Raw genomic sequence first — 17753 nt, 5'->3', positions numbered from 1 at the left:
CATCAGTGATGGTGCTAATGCCATCAGTAGGCTGGGGCTGGATCCTTGGAGGGGACACCACTGACCCAAATTAACCAAAAAGGTTATTCCACACCATGTGATGTCAGCTCAGGTATAAAAGCTCAGGAGAGGAGGAGGAATGGAGGTGTTCATTATTTGCAATGTTTGCCTTCAGGAGCCAATGCTAAGGGTGCTGAAGCCCTGCTTCCCGGGAAGTGGCTGGGCACTACTCACTGATGGGAAGTAGAGCCATGGTTTTTTTCTTTTTTTCTTTCCTTGTGTGCATGCAAACTTTCTCTTTTGCTTTAGTAAACTACCTTTACTCAGTAAAGGCAACCTGTGAGTCATTTTCCATCTTATTTTCTTTTCCCTGTCCAGCTGGGAAAAGGAGTGATAGAGCAGCTTGGTGGGGACCTGGCATCCAGCCAAGGTCAACCCACCACAGCTACAAATCTAAGTTAAGCAAAATTTCTCTGTTAAAAACTGTCTTATAGGCTGTCTGCCAGCAGCCTCTAAAAGAAAAAGGAAAAATCACTCTTTAAAGTGAAAAGAAGGAAAGAGTTGCTAAAATTTATGCTAGGCTTGCATACAAAATCCATCAGATTTTCATGCTAGCAAACATGAGGACTGGGTATATCAACAAAGCTGTTAGAAATTGAGTTGCTGAGCACCACAAACAAAGAAAGGTCCCTGACTATAGGGCAGGGCCCAGCCCTTCCTCTGAGAGCTCGAGACTACAGTTGCCTGCTTGCTGCTAATGCAGCTCCAGGTTCCAAGTGCATTTGCTCTTTGAAAACAGAAATTACCTTTTAGATGGGTGTTTTTACAGAGTTTGAAGCAATGACTGGTCATTTGCCCAGTAGCTCAAGATACCTATGGGCTTTCTGATCAAATTGCTTAGGGTTTTTTTTGGGTTTTACCAGGGTCCAGACATGCCAGACTGCCTCCCTGCAGCAGGGTGTGTGCTGCCACCCTCCTGCCTTGCCACCAAGGCTTAGGAGTCCAAGAACGAGCAACAGGTTCTCTCCTGGATTTCCAACAAGCAAGCTGCAGCTGTCCCTCAGGTCTGTGCATCCTGAGCCAGTAAGCTTGCCATCTCACTGACCTTTGGTTGGCCTATGCTACATTTTAGCTTCACCTTCTGCCATGTCTTCAATTATTTGTTCTCTCAAAATTTGTTTTATAGGGTTGTAAACCAATGAGGTCGGATTAATGAGTGTGTAAACAGCTTGGATCATACCCTCCTTCCCATTTCTCACACTAACTGGAATCCTGTGTTATGGTATCTGTCTCTGATTTGATAGATCAGAAATCCTTACTATCAGACTGCCAATTTCATGGGCCAGTTCCCTCAGCTCTGGGGATGGAGATTATCTGGTCTTTTTAGCTGGAATATATTAAACTCAGAGTTTAGCTTCCATCTGCAGCAGGGTAATTTCCATTTCTCTGAACATTTCCATTAGTCATCCTGGCTCTGACCCTGCAGTCTAGATAATTATTCTTATTGAATTGCAGCGCCAAGCTAGTCTCTTATGTTTTGAGACCTGAATAAATTGTTACTCCTTTTAACCTGAGCAGGAAGCTGAATGTCAGGATCTCACAGATAATTTCATTTGGGAAGGTAAATCAACAGGAGGAATTGAGTGGCTCTGAAGAAATTTTGTTTGTTTGCTTGCAAAGAGATGCAAAGACCAGAACAAAATGCTCTGATGGGTTCCCAGCTGCCCGTCCCAAACCCATATGGATGGTGTTGGAGCAGCCAAGACCAGGCAGGGCTTCCCACAGAGCTGGGACTACTGTCACTGTGGCCACCCTACCCTGCCAGCAGTCAACCGCGATGCCTCCTGTCCCAAGCATGCAACTTTTTGTTCATCTTTGAGAAATTTTTCCCATTAGCATATCATTATAATTTAATTTTGTTATTGGTTAACTTCAACCAAGTCTGCTCATGCCCTTTTGGACCAAGGTCATCTTCTGCAATGAGATTTTCTATAACCAGTCCAGTGGATGACAAATTAGGTTGAGGTAATGTCACCCTTGCTTGGTTCAATGACAAGTGAACTGCTGCATCCAAGAATACCTGGGGCTTGTAACTATTGGCAAAACTATTTTCCAGATAGCAACTCTGAACTTCAGGTCTTTTCAATGATACAATTCTCAAGAGTGTCTATTTCTGCTGAAACTGCAAAGCATTCTCCCACTTCAACAGCTGCTGCTCGGAGTGTGTGGCAGAGCACACCAAGTCTGTTTCACAGTCCCTAGTTCCCTGATCATCTCTTCCAAAATTAGCTGGTAACATCCCTTGTTTCTGTTTGCATTGGTTTCTCTGTTTCCTTAACAGCTCATAGATTGCTCACTGTTCCTTCTGTTTATCTGTTTGTCTGTCTATATATCCATCTATTATCTTCAATCTACCTGCCATGGTCATTGCTTTTGCTCCACCATTGTCTATACAATATCCACATTTTCTTCCCTTCACTCACCCTGACCAGCTCCATAACAAGTGTGCAAACACTCCAGTTGTGTGTTTCTGACCTGGGGCACATTGTTACCTGTGTCAGGCCTGGTTTCTCCCCCTCTGCACTTTAGGCTGTATGAAAGCTTTTTTCAACAGTTGGATTTTCCTTCCATCCTTCCTTTTCTCATTCCTTTGTCCATGGATATCTCTGCTTTTAAATTGCTTTTCTCTGTCTCTGTAATAAAATCAAGCAAATGGCTTTACTGAGTCTCACATAACCTCTTCCTCCTATTTTTTTTTTTTTTTGAAAACTCTTCTATTTTTAGGCTTGTCAGTATTTATCCCACCAGACTGGTAGATTAGGCATGCAGGTGAAGTCCCTTTGCCAAGAGAAGTTCCATTCCTGGAAATGCCTATTATTGCAGCAAGAATGTGATGAATGTTGTGTTCATGCTGTGCTGCCATGAGGGATGTCACATGAGTTTTCTTTGTCCTGGACCCCTGAGTACTTTTCAACATTATTATCAAAAACTTATAAGAATTTGCTGATTATTTGGTGGAAACTTAATCAAGCTGAAAAGTAGATTAACTGCATTAATTCACTTCCACTTAGCTTTTACTGAATTAGGTTTACTAATTCAGCAGTTATTTCCTGAACTTGGAGATTGTTTACTTCATCTTGTGAACAAACCTTTATGTCTACCTGCCTCTGTAAGTGTCTGTAGCTTTTATCTTTTAAGGTTGCTAAGGTAGGTGTAGATATACAAGACACAGCACCTTGACTCATCTGCCCTGGCCCCTGGCTGAGGCTGGAAGTGTTGAGATCACAGTGCCACTGGCTTTTGTTGAGATCACATGGAGGGTTGCACCTCCTGGGTCAGCCAGATATAGCCTGGCAGGAAAGAAGTGATCCAGGGAGAGCAGTAGCAAACCCATTGGTGTGATGATGTGAAAACAAGCCTTCAGGCCAAAAGGCTTTTGAAGACATCGACTGAGCTGTTTGAATAGCCATCATACCCCCTGGTATGACTGTACCCCCCACTAGCTGGGGCTGTCACCATGACAGCAGGGCCCCATCAGAGCTGTATGGAAACTCTCCATGCCACTGTGGCAGCCCTTCATTCTGCTGAAATCCCTGGGGAGCTCACACTGAAAGGGAGCTGGAGCACTCACACAGTTCCTTACAGGGCTGCCTGTGTCGTTGCCCATTAAGGGCAAATAATGATCACCTGGGGTGGGATTTCACCCAAGGATGCACATCTAAAACTAAAAGCAAAGAGTGACTCAGATACCCAGGTATATACTGGAAGGTGAGAGGAACAAACTTAGGAGTCCACCAAATGAACCTAAATCCTCTCTTTGATGATGGATAAAACCTTCATCTTCTCCAAAGCTTTCCTAAATCCCTACAGCTGTAAACCCAGGCACTTAGTAAACAAGTTGGAGGCTTTTCTGCAAGGTCAGTCACAGACCCAGCCAAAGCTAATGGTTATCCTCCCATCACACACTTTCTCCATCCATCCTTGGACTGGAGAAGCTACTCCAATCCCCACCTTGTGCCTCTTGTGCTAGAGCTGGAGGAACAGCAGTGACTGCTCCTCTCCTGCCCCGCAGGTTGTGCCACAGGTGGGGGGGTCAGCACAGCTGTTGGGTAGCACACACAGGGCAGGGGAAACAGTCACTTCTTCCTTTCTATTACTCATGCTGTTCAGCATCTGGGGAGGGAGCCTGTATTGGATTGGGGATGGCATCTGTGGCTCCATCCCCCACTCTGTCAGTCGGGGCAGAATGGCTTAGTGCTGTTCCTCCTTTTCTCTGGTGGAACTACAAGGTGGGTGCATTTTCTTTGCCATTTCTGACACCTCTAATTGCTGTTTCAAAACAAGCTTTCTGAAACTCAGGAGGAAAAGCATTTCCCTCCCTTCTCAGCATAGATGTGTTTTGCTTGTTGAGGCGAAGGGTTGCAGTGCCTGTCTTTCTGCACTGCAGTACCAGCAAATATGTCTCACAGGAACATTCAGGCATCTATTTGCTCCAAGTCTAGGAGCACCGAGACTTTTATTTCCACTGCTTAACCTGTTTAACCTTGTTTGTCTACTAGCAAACCCCATTTAAGTGCTACGCTTTTTATTTTGGTTGCTGTTGCACAGAAAAAGAAAGTTCATCAGGAGAAAAGCCTCTCTGCTCATGCCAGAGCTTGAAGAAAAATAGGTTTGGGTTTGAGTTTCATTTTTATCCTTGCAGAGAGGCCCAAACCAATCACAGGGCTCCTCAATTCCTTCAGTGAGTCTGCAGCTGATGCCCTCTGGGAGATGCTATCTGGGAGCACAAGTCTTCCCGTCCATTTCTTGATCACCTGGCAGTGATGCAGCAGGAGAACTGGAAAGGGTGGCAATGGGGAACAGGTCGGTGTCCCCAGGCACACCGATCCATCTGGCAGGTTGTCCTGAGACCACATGGGGACCAGGATAACCAGGAGTGGCCTGTGCAGCAGCCAGCTCATCCTGCTGCACGGGGTGCCAACCAGGGCCACATGTCATGCATTCCCACGAGAGACAACTTTCCCAAGGGGCAGTACCTGACTGGCATGTTACCATTTGATGTGTGTGTTAAGCAGAACTGATTGCAAATTAACCATCTTTTAGCCTGCATTAGAGTATTGCCATTGAATAACTCTGCACAGCATGAAAATGCCCATTGATGGCAGGGCAATTTGAAGATTAAAATAAGTTCCCCTTGCAGCAGGATATGCACAGTTACAGCTTCTGCAAGGTGATGGTTTTTCTGTGGTACCCCAGCCTGGGCAGATTAGTACACTGAGAAAACACAAGTCAAAATGCTTCCAGAAGAACCCCATTGTAAACAAAGAAGCTGTCAGGACTGTTTAACTGAGCACAGACTCTTGGAAGCACATTCCAAGCCCTGTATGATAAATGCCCAAGTCGTGCTGCACTGAGTTGGAGTGTTCCAACAGCAGGAGCCAGGATTTGCCTCTGGGTGATGCAGGTGACTTCTAAGTCATGGTGCTTCTGCCAGCTCTGTACCATGAAACCTCTCTGGACACCAGATTGTGCTTCTGGAGAATTGTGACAGGTTGGGACCAAGAGTGGGTCTGCACCCCCTGTGGGCAGGGAGTATTTCAGGCAGTATTTATTTCAGGGAGTATTTCAGGGAGCCCTGTGGCTCTGTGCAGAGCACCTTAGGTGAAGGGATTTGGGTACACTGTGCCCCTCAGAGTGCACATCATGCTCATGCAAGGCAAAAAAAGGGGGTGGAGGGTGGAAGCAGGGGAGAAAGGAAACAGCTGCCTCACGCATGAAAAGATTTGCCAAACTCCCATGGTTAGATTTAATAGCTGGGTGCTGCAAGCTCAGGAGAACAATGTAATTTATGTCATTACTGCTAAAAGGCTGGTTTGATGGCAAGGGCTTCATTTGAGTTGCCTAAAATGTTTAACAAAGGGGAAAGTGAAAACAAACATGAAAGCTGTATTAAAAATTATGAGGATTTTGGGGAGACTGCCAGGTATATTTTTCCAGTGGTACAAAGTCCTCTCCTGACAAACAGCTCATTTTGCCTATGCTGACTGTAAGATATGAAGCTGGAGCTAGAGTTAGAGGGAAATAATTAGGTTTTTCTTTAGCTATACAAGTTTCTGGAACAGTAGTTGGGTCACCCTGTTGTGCCTGAATAGAAGAAGAAATAGTGTGATTTTTTTTTCTTTCAGTATTAATTGTCTCTTCTTGAAAACGTACTTAGCATCTTTTAAAAGTATTTTGGGGATGGGAATGGAAGGAGACAGAATAGGTCCAAAGGGAGGAGGTCTGGGTGGTTGTGCCAGACCCACCTTTTCTACTAGTGCATTGAACATGACAGTCCTGTTCTCACAGCAGCAAAAGCAGTGTATGCAGCTAACCCTGCTGTTCTGCCTGGTTCTGTACATGGTGCTATTTTTAATGCACCAGCTCATACAGCCTTGAGTGGAGCATGGTGGGAGCTCAAGAAAGCACCACCAGGCTGCCCTCAGCTCTGTCTTCTATGAGGCCATATGGTGCTGGGTATGTCCAGTCCTCTCCCAGGAGCTCCAAATGCCACCAAGTGCTGCAGGGGAAGCACAGCTTACAGGCAGCACATTCACAGTTCTCTCAGGGCTGTGCTGAAGCTGGGTCAGGGTGCCTACCTTGGCCACCTGCTTGTCCTCTGCCAGCCCAACACTCTGAAGGACTCAGCCACACAGGGAAAACTGAGACAGCATCAGCCTCTGGGTCACCATTTAGGCTGAAGAGCTTCTCTGGAACATTCTTGCCTGGAGCAGACAGCTGGCATCAGCTACCAAGCTAGCTAGAGTCCTCCTGCAGCACTGCTTAGGCTAGTAGTGCCTAAATCACTCACATTGGGAATTCTCATATTCGGGAACACAGAGCCGCCCAGCCTGCAGAGGCCTGCGCCTGCCTGTGTTTGCCCATCATTTGGGACCACTGGGAACAGGCCAGGTGCTGCCAGCCCCTTTCCCTGAAGAGACACGTGCTCCTTACATCAGTTTGCATTCCCAGCAGAGGCCCTTCTCCCTTGTGCAGCCCCAGCCAGGAATGCCGGGGGCCGCTGGAGAGGGCGGTCAGCTCACCTTCATCCCGCACCGCTGGTCTTCACTCGCTCTTGATCGCAGCCAACTGGGCAGCAATGATTTTGCCACAGAGCGGCTGCCAGGCCATTCAGATTATCTGCTCCAACGCTTTGAGAGACAGCTGGTGAAGCAAATAGTAACAATCCAGAGAAATTATCTTTATCTGCCTGTAAGCACAGCACTGTAATGCAAGGCTCAAATGAGCCTCTTTTGGCACGCAAGGTCAGCGTTGCCTTTTGCATATGGCATGTATTAAGATAAGTCCCAGCCCCACATGGCATCTCTTAACCAAGAAGTTGCATTTCAGAATTAGATGTATTTTGTTTCTCTTTTCAGAGATCAGCTTACAGAATGGGCTGGCAGGGAGATTTTAAGGTCCATGTGTGCAAATACTTGAATACTTTTGGATGAGTTTTAAGAATACATTATTATACTTTTTATTGCTCTAAGACTTGTTGCTGCACACAGGAGATGGTCACCAGCATCCCATCAGCTTTAATAGAACAAGATGCAGGGTATACACTCCGAAAAAATCCTGATTTTCATGATGCTGAACATCCCATTCCCCCTCCCTTCAACCCATACAAAGTTAATGTTATGAGGCTGGTGGTTATGAAGGTGGTTTCTTATAGTGTAAAATATGCCTTCTGTTGAACAAGGCAGACCCGCAGATCCTCAGACTCTGAAGATCTCTGTAATTTAAGGGTCTGACATTATTTTTCTGTGCTTTATTTATTTTTTTTTAATAGGTGTGTGCTTTGCTGCCCCATTTTCTGACTCTGAAGCCAGGGAAACATGGCAGGAGAGACACTCAGTGATGCAGCTGCTAGATCTCAGCATAAGGGTCTCAGGCACTTCACAATGCACCATCATACAGGACTTCCACATGACTGAGGCAGTTGTGTCAGGGCCCCAGGAAAACTCTACCCTCTGTCTCAGCTGCCACTGACTGTGGATCCCCACCCGAGCATTGCTGAGGGTGCTGCTGGGCTGTGAGGGCTGTGTGAGGATGGGCACATCGCACATGGCCAGCACTGTGCCAGCCTGCTTGCAAGAAACTTCTGTCTTAGCCAGCAGACCTGCAGTCTGTCCTCTGGCTGGCTCTTCCATGGAGGTTTCCAACAAGGAGAGTGCTTCGGTGCCGGAGCCAGCTTGGAGCAGGTGCTCCATGGTGATCTGACTCAGACATGCAGGTTGCCAGATACCCACCAGCTGCCAGAGTATTTCAGTCATTAATAATGGCAGGATTAAATGCAAAGTATCAACAGTGTTTCCAGAATGAGCGAGGGTTTTCAGCTTTACTGCTTTTTGCTTTTTCTTAAAGGATCCAGATCCAGCATGGATGGTGCTCCTGGAAAGGCCTTTGCTCTCCTTCAGGTTATGTTCATCACGTTTGTACCATTCCTGCACTGTCAGTGCCACTGAATGAGGAGGTCACCAGAAAGAGCAAATGCTACTCCTGGCACAAACATATAAAAACTTTTCACTGACTCCACTGGACCATCCCTCCCAAGGCGGAACATTTGAGGCACTTTGTCTTTTCCCCTGTGTCCAGCAGTGGCTACTGAAAATTCAAGACATTGGTTTGGGTAGTTCTGGAGCATTATGGCTGCTGCTGTGCTTTTATTCCCTCCCATCACTATGCATTTAAGTGTTGTATCAGTTTCAGCACTATCAATTCCTTCGTCGTGGTTATCTCATGCAATAAACTCCACTGCCTTTGTACTTGTGCTGTCTTCAGATGTTTTCCCTTGCGGAGCTGTATGAGACAACTGGTGCATGGACTCTGCTGGATCTGCATGCGCTGTGCTACTCACCAGTTGTCACATCTTCACCTCTTAGTCCCATCATATTAGACTCATCTCTGTCTTGAGCAGTTCTCTTTTCCCCACTGCTGACTGCAGAAGTTTTGTGTATCGCTGATCCTTTTCATTCTTGTCTCTGGCTCACTTTGCTGCTGCTGATGTATGATGTGAAATGGCAGGCTAATAACGCTCTACAATCTTTCAAGTGGGAGTACAATAATTTTATAAAAAAGCTCCGCATTTTTGTCAATTTTCAGATTTGGTGTCTATTTTGAGTCCAGGTTATTGAACACAATGAAGTGCAATAATGCCTGGATCAAGGTGACTGGAGTTACTCTAGGACATGTGGTCTGTATGTAATGAAAATTTTCAAATCATCCCTTTCCACAAGTAGCTTGGAAAGCACTGCTGTGCCATGCATCTAGTTTTCCCAGTTATGACCATAACCTCCCAGACTTCCCTGGTATCTACGAAAGTAGCTGTATGTTTTGCTACCAGCCAGTTCTGCACCCACACTGCTGTTCCAGGTCGTTAACAGCTCTATTAATCATTGCTGCCAGTTTGGAAGGAGAGCATACCCAATTCCTCACCTCTTGTTGCATTACTTTCTCCTTCTTCCTTTGTCTCCTGCTAGTTTCAGTTCTCTGCTCTCCTGAGCAGAGAAGGGAGTTGTGGGAAGATAAACTTAGTAGGTTCCTGTGGTGTGAATAGGGTGAAATTTCATGGAAGCACTTGAGTGTACCTCCCTTTTGGCTCTAGCAGTACTAGTTCCTGTGATTGCGGCTGAGCAAATAGTCAACAGCCAGCCTTGAAAATGTGGCAATCACTTGATCTGAGTTCAAGAATGTCCAGGGTAGCTCCAGGAGGCAGAGGCTCGATAACTACCCTTCCCATGGCCATAGAAGAGGCTTGCAGAAAGGAAGACAGCCTGCAAAGGCTTTAATCACATTTGCTACCCAGAAACCAACACTTGCAGGAGAGTTTGCAAAACAGTGAATTTCAAATTGCTGCAGAGCAGGCACTGGATGTGAATTTCAAATTCATGTCAAGCACTGGCGAGAGGAAGTTTCTTCCAAAAGCCATGCTCAATCAGGGAATAGATACACCCCGTGACCTTGCATCCCATCAACAGGGCGTGAGTGCTGGGAATCTCAATTAGCGCTGGCAATGCTCACAGCAAACATTAAACGACCATCTCCTGGGCTGGAAGAGCTTATTCAAAAGTTACTGGGTGGAGAAAGGAGAGCATGTTGTCACTAAAACTCATCACCTGTCTACTAAAGGGATAGTGGCAGAGGCTGTGAGGGCTTTGACTAAAACTGCTTTTAGCCCAAAAATATGAGGAGAAAAAGAGCGCAGTGAAGTATAAAACCCAGCTACTGCCACCCATGTAAGGCTGCCCTCACTGATTGCATTTGAGGGACATCAGGCAGGGGGGCCATGCTTTGCAGTTTGCAAATTCCTAATAATTATTGCCTGCATGACAGGCAGTGAGCATAGGTTTTGCATGCGGCCTTGGAGGAGCTTGTACTCATTTTCTCCCTCAAAGAGCAAAGATCTCTCTTCAGTGATGAAGACAAAGAAGGCAAAGACACACAGGCACGCTTTGCAAAATGAGCATGTGGCTGTGATGCAGGTACAAGAGCCTCCCTGACCACAGCCTTCATTTGAGAGGTTACAAACAAAAGTACCCTTGGCAGCCGAGGCTCTCATCCCAAGGAAGTGTTCTAGTGTGTGTTCCACAAGGAACCGAGCGCCGGTGTGGATGGGGGCAGAGGACTGGTTGTCACAGTTTTTCCATTAGCAGGGACAAGTGCCTGTGTGCAGCTCAGCAAACAGCCAGTCCTGGGGAGGATGCCCTGAGCCCAGGGCTCTGGTCCATGATGGATCTGTTGCCAGCAGAGGTGGCCAGCAGCCCCCACAGGGGCACTGGCTCTGCTGTGGTGCTGGCCCAAACCCCCCAGCTGGACCTTCAATCCCTTGGGTGTTTCCTTTGCCTTGTCACTCCATCTTGTCCACTCAGGCCAGGGCCAAACCCTTCCTCAGGAGTGTCAGCCACCTCACACTGATGCCTTGTGAAGGCTGACCTGGAACAGAAACTAGACAGAGCTGAAGAATAAAGTAGTATTTATTAGGAGGTCTCAATGGATCCACCTTGGGCAGCACAAGAGCCCAGCCAGGGCTACAGCCCAGGTGAACCCAAAATGATCACAAAAAGGATGACTGGTCATGGGGTCTCACACTTGTATAAGTTTTGGTCCATTAGCATAATGGAGTAAATTGTCCAATTACAGATTTAGCCCATGAAGTCAAATCCTTCTTGTTTTTCTCTCTTCAGTCCACCGTTGTTCATGCTCTTGGGCCTGAAATTTGGATCATTTGTCCTTGGTCCCCAGCTAGAGAAGGAATTGTTTTTTCTACCTACTCTGTGAAGAGAGCTGACTGTCCCCTAATATGAAGCCCAGACCCACACACTAAAGCAGTACAGAATCTGAAAAATATAAAAGCTAAAACCTGAGGCATCAATGCCAGCACTGAATTGACAGTGCTGAACTCTCTGACAGGTTCATGTGGAAAGACTCTTTGGTGTCTGCATTCCTCCTGCTTGGCCAACTCTAAAGGCGTGTGAGTCTGAAACAAGACTGCATTTCCTTTTGTTTTCCTCCCTTTGAGGTCATTTTAGGCAAATTAATTTACTGGGGGATATCAGCTAGCTTCGGCCTGAAAATATGGGGAGGGTTTAAAAATTGTTTTTAGCAGCTCTAAGAAAGCATTTCCCAGTAGGTATGTGCCAGCAGAGACTGCCAGTTCAAATCACCTCACAAAGGCCCTTCAGTGCGGCTCTCAGACACAGGCAATTTTGATAGTGAGAAGAGGCATTTCTGCTATCACTTTTGCTTTCCTCTTTAGAAAAGAATGGCTACTTAGCTCTCTTTTTTTAATGGATGTCATCAGATTGGCATTGTTTATGTGGGGGACTTTTGCATACTGACTTATCTCCCGTAGCTGTTTTTGTATTGCTCCCTCTCCTCCTGCAAATTTCTCTATCAGTAAAAGCAGTTACTATTAGTACAAACTTCTCTCCTATTTCTCCTGGGATTTGCATGACAACAGGAATCTGTCTGTGGAATCACACTTTCCTCAATGCACTCATAAGCTGGAGTGCACCACAGTGGTTGCTTAAATACTGGCTGTGGGAAGATCTGCCTCCCTTGGTAGGGGCTGGAGAGTCCCCAGAAGGCTCATTATTCACCACTCCAAACAGACTGGTGAGCTTGCTTCTACACAGGCAGTCTGTGACATCAGGTTCATAAAGCATTGCTCTGTTTTTTTCTTCTCCCCCACAACTTAAAGACCAGGAAAACAATTCAGCATCTACAACCAAGATGTGTGCAAGAGAGTAGTTCTGTCCTTGCTTCCCTCTTTTGAATCCACCCAGCCAGAATGCACAGAGAACCCCCAAAAAACATCTTTTATTCCCTCCGACCATTTAAATTGTGAGCAGAAACATGCTAATGCACAAAAATGTACCCTTCTACATTTGTAACAGCTCTTTTAAATAATTCCTGCCAATTTACTAAGCCTGACCTCATGTTTCCCCAGCATCACAAAGGCCAGCTCTATTCAAGCTGTCCCTTTCCAGGAGATTCCCCATTCGAGCGCTTGAAATGCTTTTTGTCTCTTTGGCCACATACTCTCTGGCACTAAAAGGACTAGAGTAGAGTTTATGTTTACCCAGACTACTTTTCTAAGTACATCAAGATCTACAGAGCCACTTCTTACTGCATCAGGATTTTTAAACACAGGAAGAAGAAAGATTAAAGCAAGTTTTTTTAACAAACAGAAATAGTGCCAACTTCATTTCCTCCCTTGTTGCTTTACATTAGGTATATGCTGATGCACTTAGAAGCAGGATGGTTTCAAAACCAATGGTCTTCCAAGTTTATTTAGTTTCAGTGTTTTTTTTTTTTTTTTTTTTTGTCAGTTATTTTTACTAACAGAATAACTCTCAGTGAGGGGAATTTTGGAATCTGTTGTGCCATGGAACACTCCTTTGGATGAATATGTTTCTACAACTTTCTTTCCACAAGCATGAAATGAGGATATAATGCATACATTTCACTCTAGAGTATAAAGCTCATTGCCTCAGAGCATTATATAAATATAGACTATAAACTCCACAAAGAGAAGGCAAAAAAATCTGTTATTTCACCACAAGAGATTGTTAGACCGTTAAAACAAAAGACTCTTGACAAAGCTTATGTGCACATTTGGATAAACTACTAGTAAAGGGTCTTTTAAGTATCAGCAGAGGAAAGGATTCCTTATTCCCAGATTATAAGATGGCACATGTGCAAAGGTGTCTCCTTGCTTCAATAGGAAAAAGCTGGGAAGGACAGGTCATTTGAGATCCTCTGACTCTAAGCTCCTGAATCTAACTCATCCTTGAGGCACTCAGCTGAGGAAAATGCGACTGCTCATCTTTTCCAAAGTATTTTTAAATAGTTGTGCAGAAAACAGAAATTGGAAAAATAAATAAGTCTTAGCTAGAAATTTCACTTTAATTCAATATCACTGGTTATATTTCAAATGCTATTGTACTGTAATCCCTAGATGAGAAGCCTTGCCAAGTTTAATTTGATTTTTATTTAGCTTTTCTGTAGGAATCTCCAATTTACCAGTTTCCTTGACTATTTAGCTAACTACAGAAAAAACTTCTGTGCTCTCATGTTGTTGCTTTGGTCAGTATTAGTATGAAGAGCCATTATTGAGTGTTTTGCCAGTGACAGTAAGTTGTGCTTACTGAGAATTGGACAGGTAAATGGACAGGTAAGAAATACCCCATCCTTTGAAAAACCTTAGGTGTGTCGGTAGTGAAAGGGAAAACATCCTACGTGCCCTGACACAAGGACTCCTATCACCTCCTGCACCTTCAGTGACTTGCAGGTGGCCAGATCCTGTCCGCACACCCTGAAAATCTCTGAGTAGAGAAGTGAGTTCTGCATCCCACTTGGTGAGTCCCTCTGGGTGGGATCCCCTGGGGCTGTGACATAATGTTTGCAGCCCCAAGCACTTCAGCTGTGCCTCAGAGGCAGGGCAGGCACACCGAGGACCAGGGCCAGCCACCCTGTGCCTGGTGTGTCTGCAGCACATGGGCTAAGGATGTTGTCAGGGCATATGCAGGAAGCACATCCTGGAGAAACTGGGGTAGCAATGCACCCACAGTGCAGCACAGAGGGCATTTCACTGTGCTGGAAACCCACACAAGCACCTGGGGCATTGAGCTGCTTTGCTCTTGGTGCCACTCAGAGAAATTTATGGATCCAAACGTGCGGACAGCAAGGATGCTGAATTGCCCCCAGTACACCTTTGGCAGAATGTTTGTCTCAGCCGTGTTTTCCTCAGCCATCAGGCAGCAGCCAGAGCTTTTCTGGAGTCTGTCCACACAAAGCCAAGGCAATGGGAGGCCTGCTCTAAGGGGATTAGAGGGGATCTCTGCTTAATTAGTCTAAGAGGGCTGATCTCAAAGGTTATTTCTCACACAGAGCAGAAAGAGCTACCAAATGATCTCTGGGTCAGTCAATTGCTGCCCATATTGGGTGATGTGGCAGAAAACTGGTTAAGACTTCTGATGCAGAAATCCAGTAGCAGAGTATCCATGCTGACACACAGCTGGTCAGGGGGAGGCATAGGCCATACCACTCTCACAGGGTGGCAGAGCATCAGCCTCTGAAATCATGCTGGCCTGATTAGCCCAGCTTATCTGGAAACATCCTCCGTGGTGGCTCCTGAAGGCAGAACAGGTGTTCAGCATGATCTGGTGCTGCAGTTCCTAACTAACACACGGAAGAGAAAGATAGCTCCCCTACCCTTCCTCTGTGATGGACACCACCTGAAGGTGGTTTTTCAAGGAAAATGCAGGTTTAGGAGCAATTACATGATCAGTTAAAGAAGCTGCATGTCTCTAAGTGCACTAAGTCCCAGCTGTGGTCTGCATGGAAGCTTTGCTAAAGAAGGTGAATGTAGCAGCTGCTGCAATGCTAATCCAGCTTTCTCGGCACTCACAGCTCCAGTGCAGGAGCAGGCTGCTCCCATGATGCGGCAGACACTGTTCATTCAAACACTTCCTTACAAGGACACTTGTATGGGTAGAGAGCAGGGAATTCTCTTTTTTCTAGAACTTTTCTTGTCATTGCTGCCACTGAATCCCCAGTGACCACCACTCCACCATCTCCTTTTTATACTTGATCAGGGAATTTCAAGGATTACTTTGATATTGCCATCCAAGCTCAGTGAGCTGTAAGAGTTCTTCCCCTCCCCAAGTCTTCCCTTTTCCCTCCTTTTAATTTGCATTTACAGGTTTCTAGACACATAAAGGTGACAAATAGTAGCTGGAACTTTTTTTGTTGTTATTGTTGAAGATAGCAAGATGAGGAAACCTGAATTTGGTTTGTACTGTTTTTTTATTTTGTTTGCTTGGTTTTTACTGTTTGGTGTTTTTTGTTCATTGGTGTGTTTTAAAACTTTTGACAAACATGCCAAAATCTGGAACAAATGAGAAAATTTTAACAAGGAGCAGCATTGTGAACTTTTCGAAAGTGTGGTTTTCATAATTTATCGGAAAACTCTCCCACTTATAAACAAGGAAACTAGGTTTATAGCTTCAGTGATGCATAGGCTGTGTACATTTCTGAGTCAGAATGTCTCCAGAGAGCAGGGGAGATGCAGCTTCTGCCATGAACTATTGATTCAAGGGCACACAGTGGTTGCTTTGTGCAAAACCTATACAAGATTAGGGGGAAAAAAAAAAAAAAAAAACAGACAAGAAAGGGAATAAAGGAGGAAGAATCTCTCTTGTCTTACATGAACCAAATTGTTTTCCACATAGAAAAAATGTGAACATGAGAACATGATGTTCACCCAATGGCAGAGGTGACTTCCCTGAAGGTGAACATGAGAACATGATGTTCACCCAATGGCAGAGGTGACTTCCCTGGAGTGAATAGCCTTTATGAGCAGTGTCACTTCCCTGTCACTATACTTCCTCCATACTGACAAATATAAGGTTTTTTACCAGTGTATGCTTCTGGATGAATCAAAGAGCTCTGAAACTGGGGATACCTCCCCTATTGGGAAGAAAGCAAAGTTTGTTGCTCTTCAGATTTCCTGTAGCCATGAAAAATGGCAAGGAAAACGAGCATTTTGCTTTAGATCTGATGCAGAAATGATAGTCCCCTCCCCACAGACATTACAGAAAGCTTATTTGCAGGTGGATGTTGTTTTTCTGGATTAAGGATATCCACCTGATGGGTTAACTTTAAATGCAGAGATTAGGCATTATCTCAGTGAACTACCAAGCACAGCATTCCCTGGTTGAAAAGGGGAACAAGTAGAGAGCATGCTGTAAGTGCCCACCCACTCTTCATGATCTCTGACTGCTTGAATAAGCACATTTCCTAGAAATAACCACAAATAGCACCTTCATCAAGAAAGGTTGATTGAGTTCCCCTAATAAAGAGGTGCCAACTCTTATGAATCCTTGAATCTTCACAGTGTATCTTTTCCTGAAAAATTAGGCAGAACTAGAAGAGTCTTGGTGTTCTTTCTCCATCTTAAACCACTAAGATAAATGTTACATCAATACTGCATTTAAGTGTTGTCTTGCCCCCAAAAAAATTTCAAGAGGACCACATAGGAAAAAATAAACTTTACCTAAAAACCAGTTAGAGAAATAGAAAAGCCTAGAAGGAATCCAGCCCAGTTTGAGCACCATCTGTTATAAGTCTTGAGGCTTCATGGAGAATTTGAGAAGCACCTTGATTCACATAGCATTGAGTGTCCTCATCCATTTACTCTCTACCAATAGGACACTTATGTATCATTTATTCTGGTGTGTGGAATCTTATCTTCTTTGCGTTAATCAATTGTTTGTGTCCCTGTGTTTAAAATCCCACACTGCAAATATTATAAAGGTTAACTTATTTTTGCCTTACTTAGGCAAGGACTTCTAGGCAAAATCACACTAGCAATTCTGGAAAGTTTTTGTTGTGTCTCTGTGTCAGTGACATGCCATCAGGCAGGTTATGAGGTTCCTGTGTTCAGAGCAGTCCTCCACTACTGGTGTTAATGAAGTCTGCCTCTGAATCTGCTCCTAGATGACTTCACTGCCAGCAAAGCTGATTTCTATTCCTTAAACAAGAAACATTAAGATCTACAGTTGGAAATCCTCCCTGCTGAAGTCTCATCCTACTCTTTCCCACTCTGTTTCTCAGCTCTAAGCCAGTGTGTACAGACAAGGACTGTGCCTTGCACCCAGCAGTTACTATATATGAAATATAAAGAGCAAAAGCATATCCAATCCAGCTGAAGAGTCTGGATGCAGACATTTCTCCCTCCTTACATTAGGCAAACCATTTTTTCAGAGGCTTATAATTTGGCCAAGTTTAGACCCATGCACCAATATTGTGGTGTTTTGGGCCATTTTCCAGTGGTTCAAACCAGAATGGTGCCAGGTTTTGACAGAATATTTTCAAGAATTTAGCACACGCAGAATGGTGCATCTTCAATTGTTTTATCCTTAGAAATAGGTGAACCATTAAAAAATAGAGAACAAACAACCACCCCCAAATCTGGGACAGAGAGATCATCCTGAAAAAACTGGAGCTCTACTAATTAGTTTGGAAAGCAGGAAAAAAAAAATCACCTTGTGTCATATTGGAAAGTGCCAGGCAACCTGTATTCAGTTTGATTATTCCACCTGGAAGAACAAAGGGTGAATAGCAAAAAGAAGTCTATGTAATAACCAAAACAGCTGTGATCTAGAGTATATTCTTGGCTGTAGGATGAAAACATATTTTGTTTTCCT

This window comes from Onychostruthus taczanowskii, unplaced genomic scaffold (assembly GCF_017590055.1).
Source record: "Onychostruthus taczanowskii isolate IOZ18803 unplaced genomic scaffold, ASM1759005v1 scaffold77, whole genome shotgun sequence".
In the NCBI taxonomy this organism is placed as follows: domain Eukaryota; kingdom Metazoa; phylum Chordata; class Aves; order Passeriformes; family Passeridae; genus Onychostruthus; species Onychostruthus taczanowskii.
Note: the sequence above shows the minus strand (reverse complement) of the source record.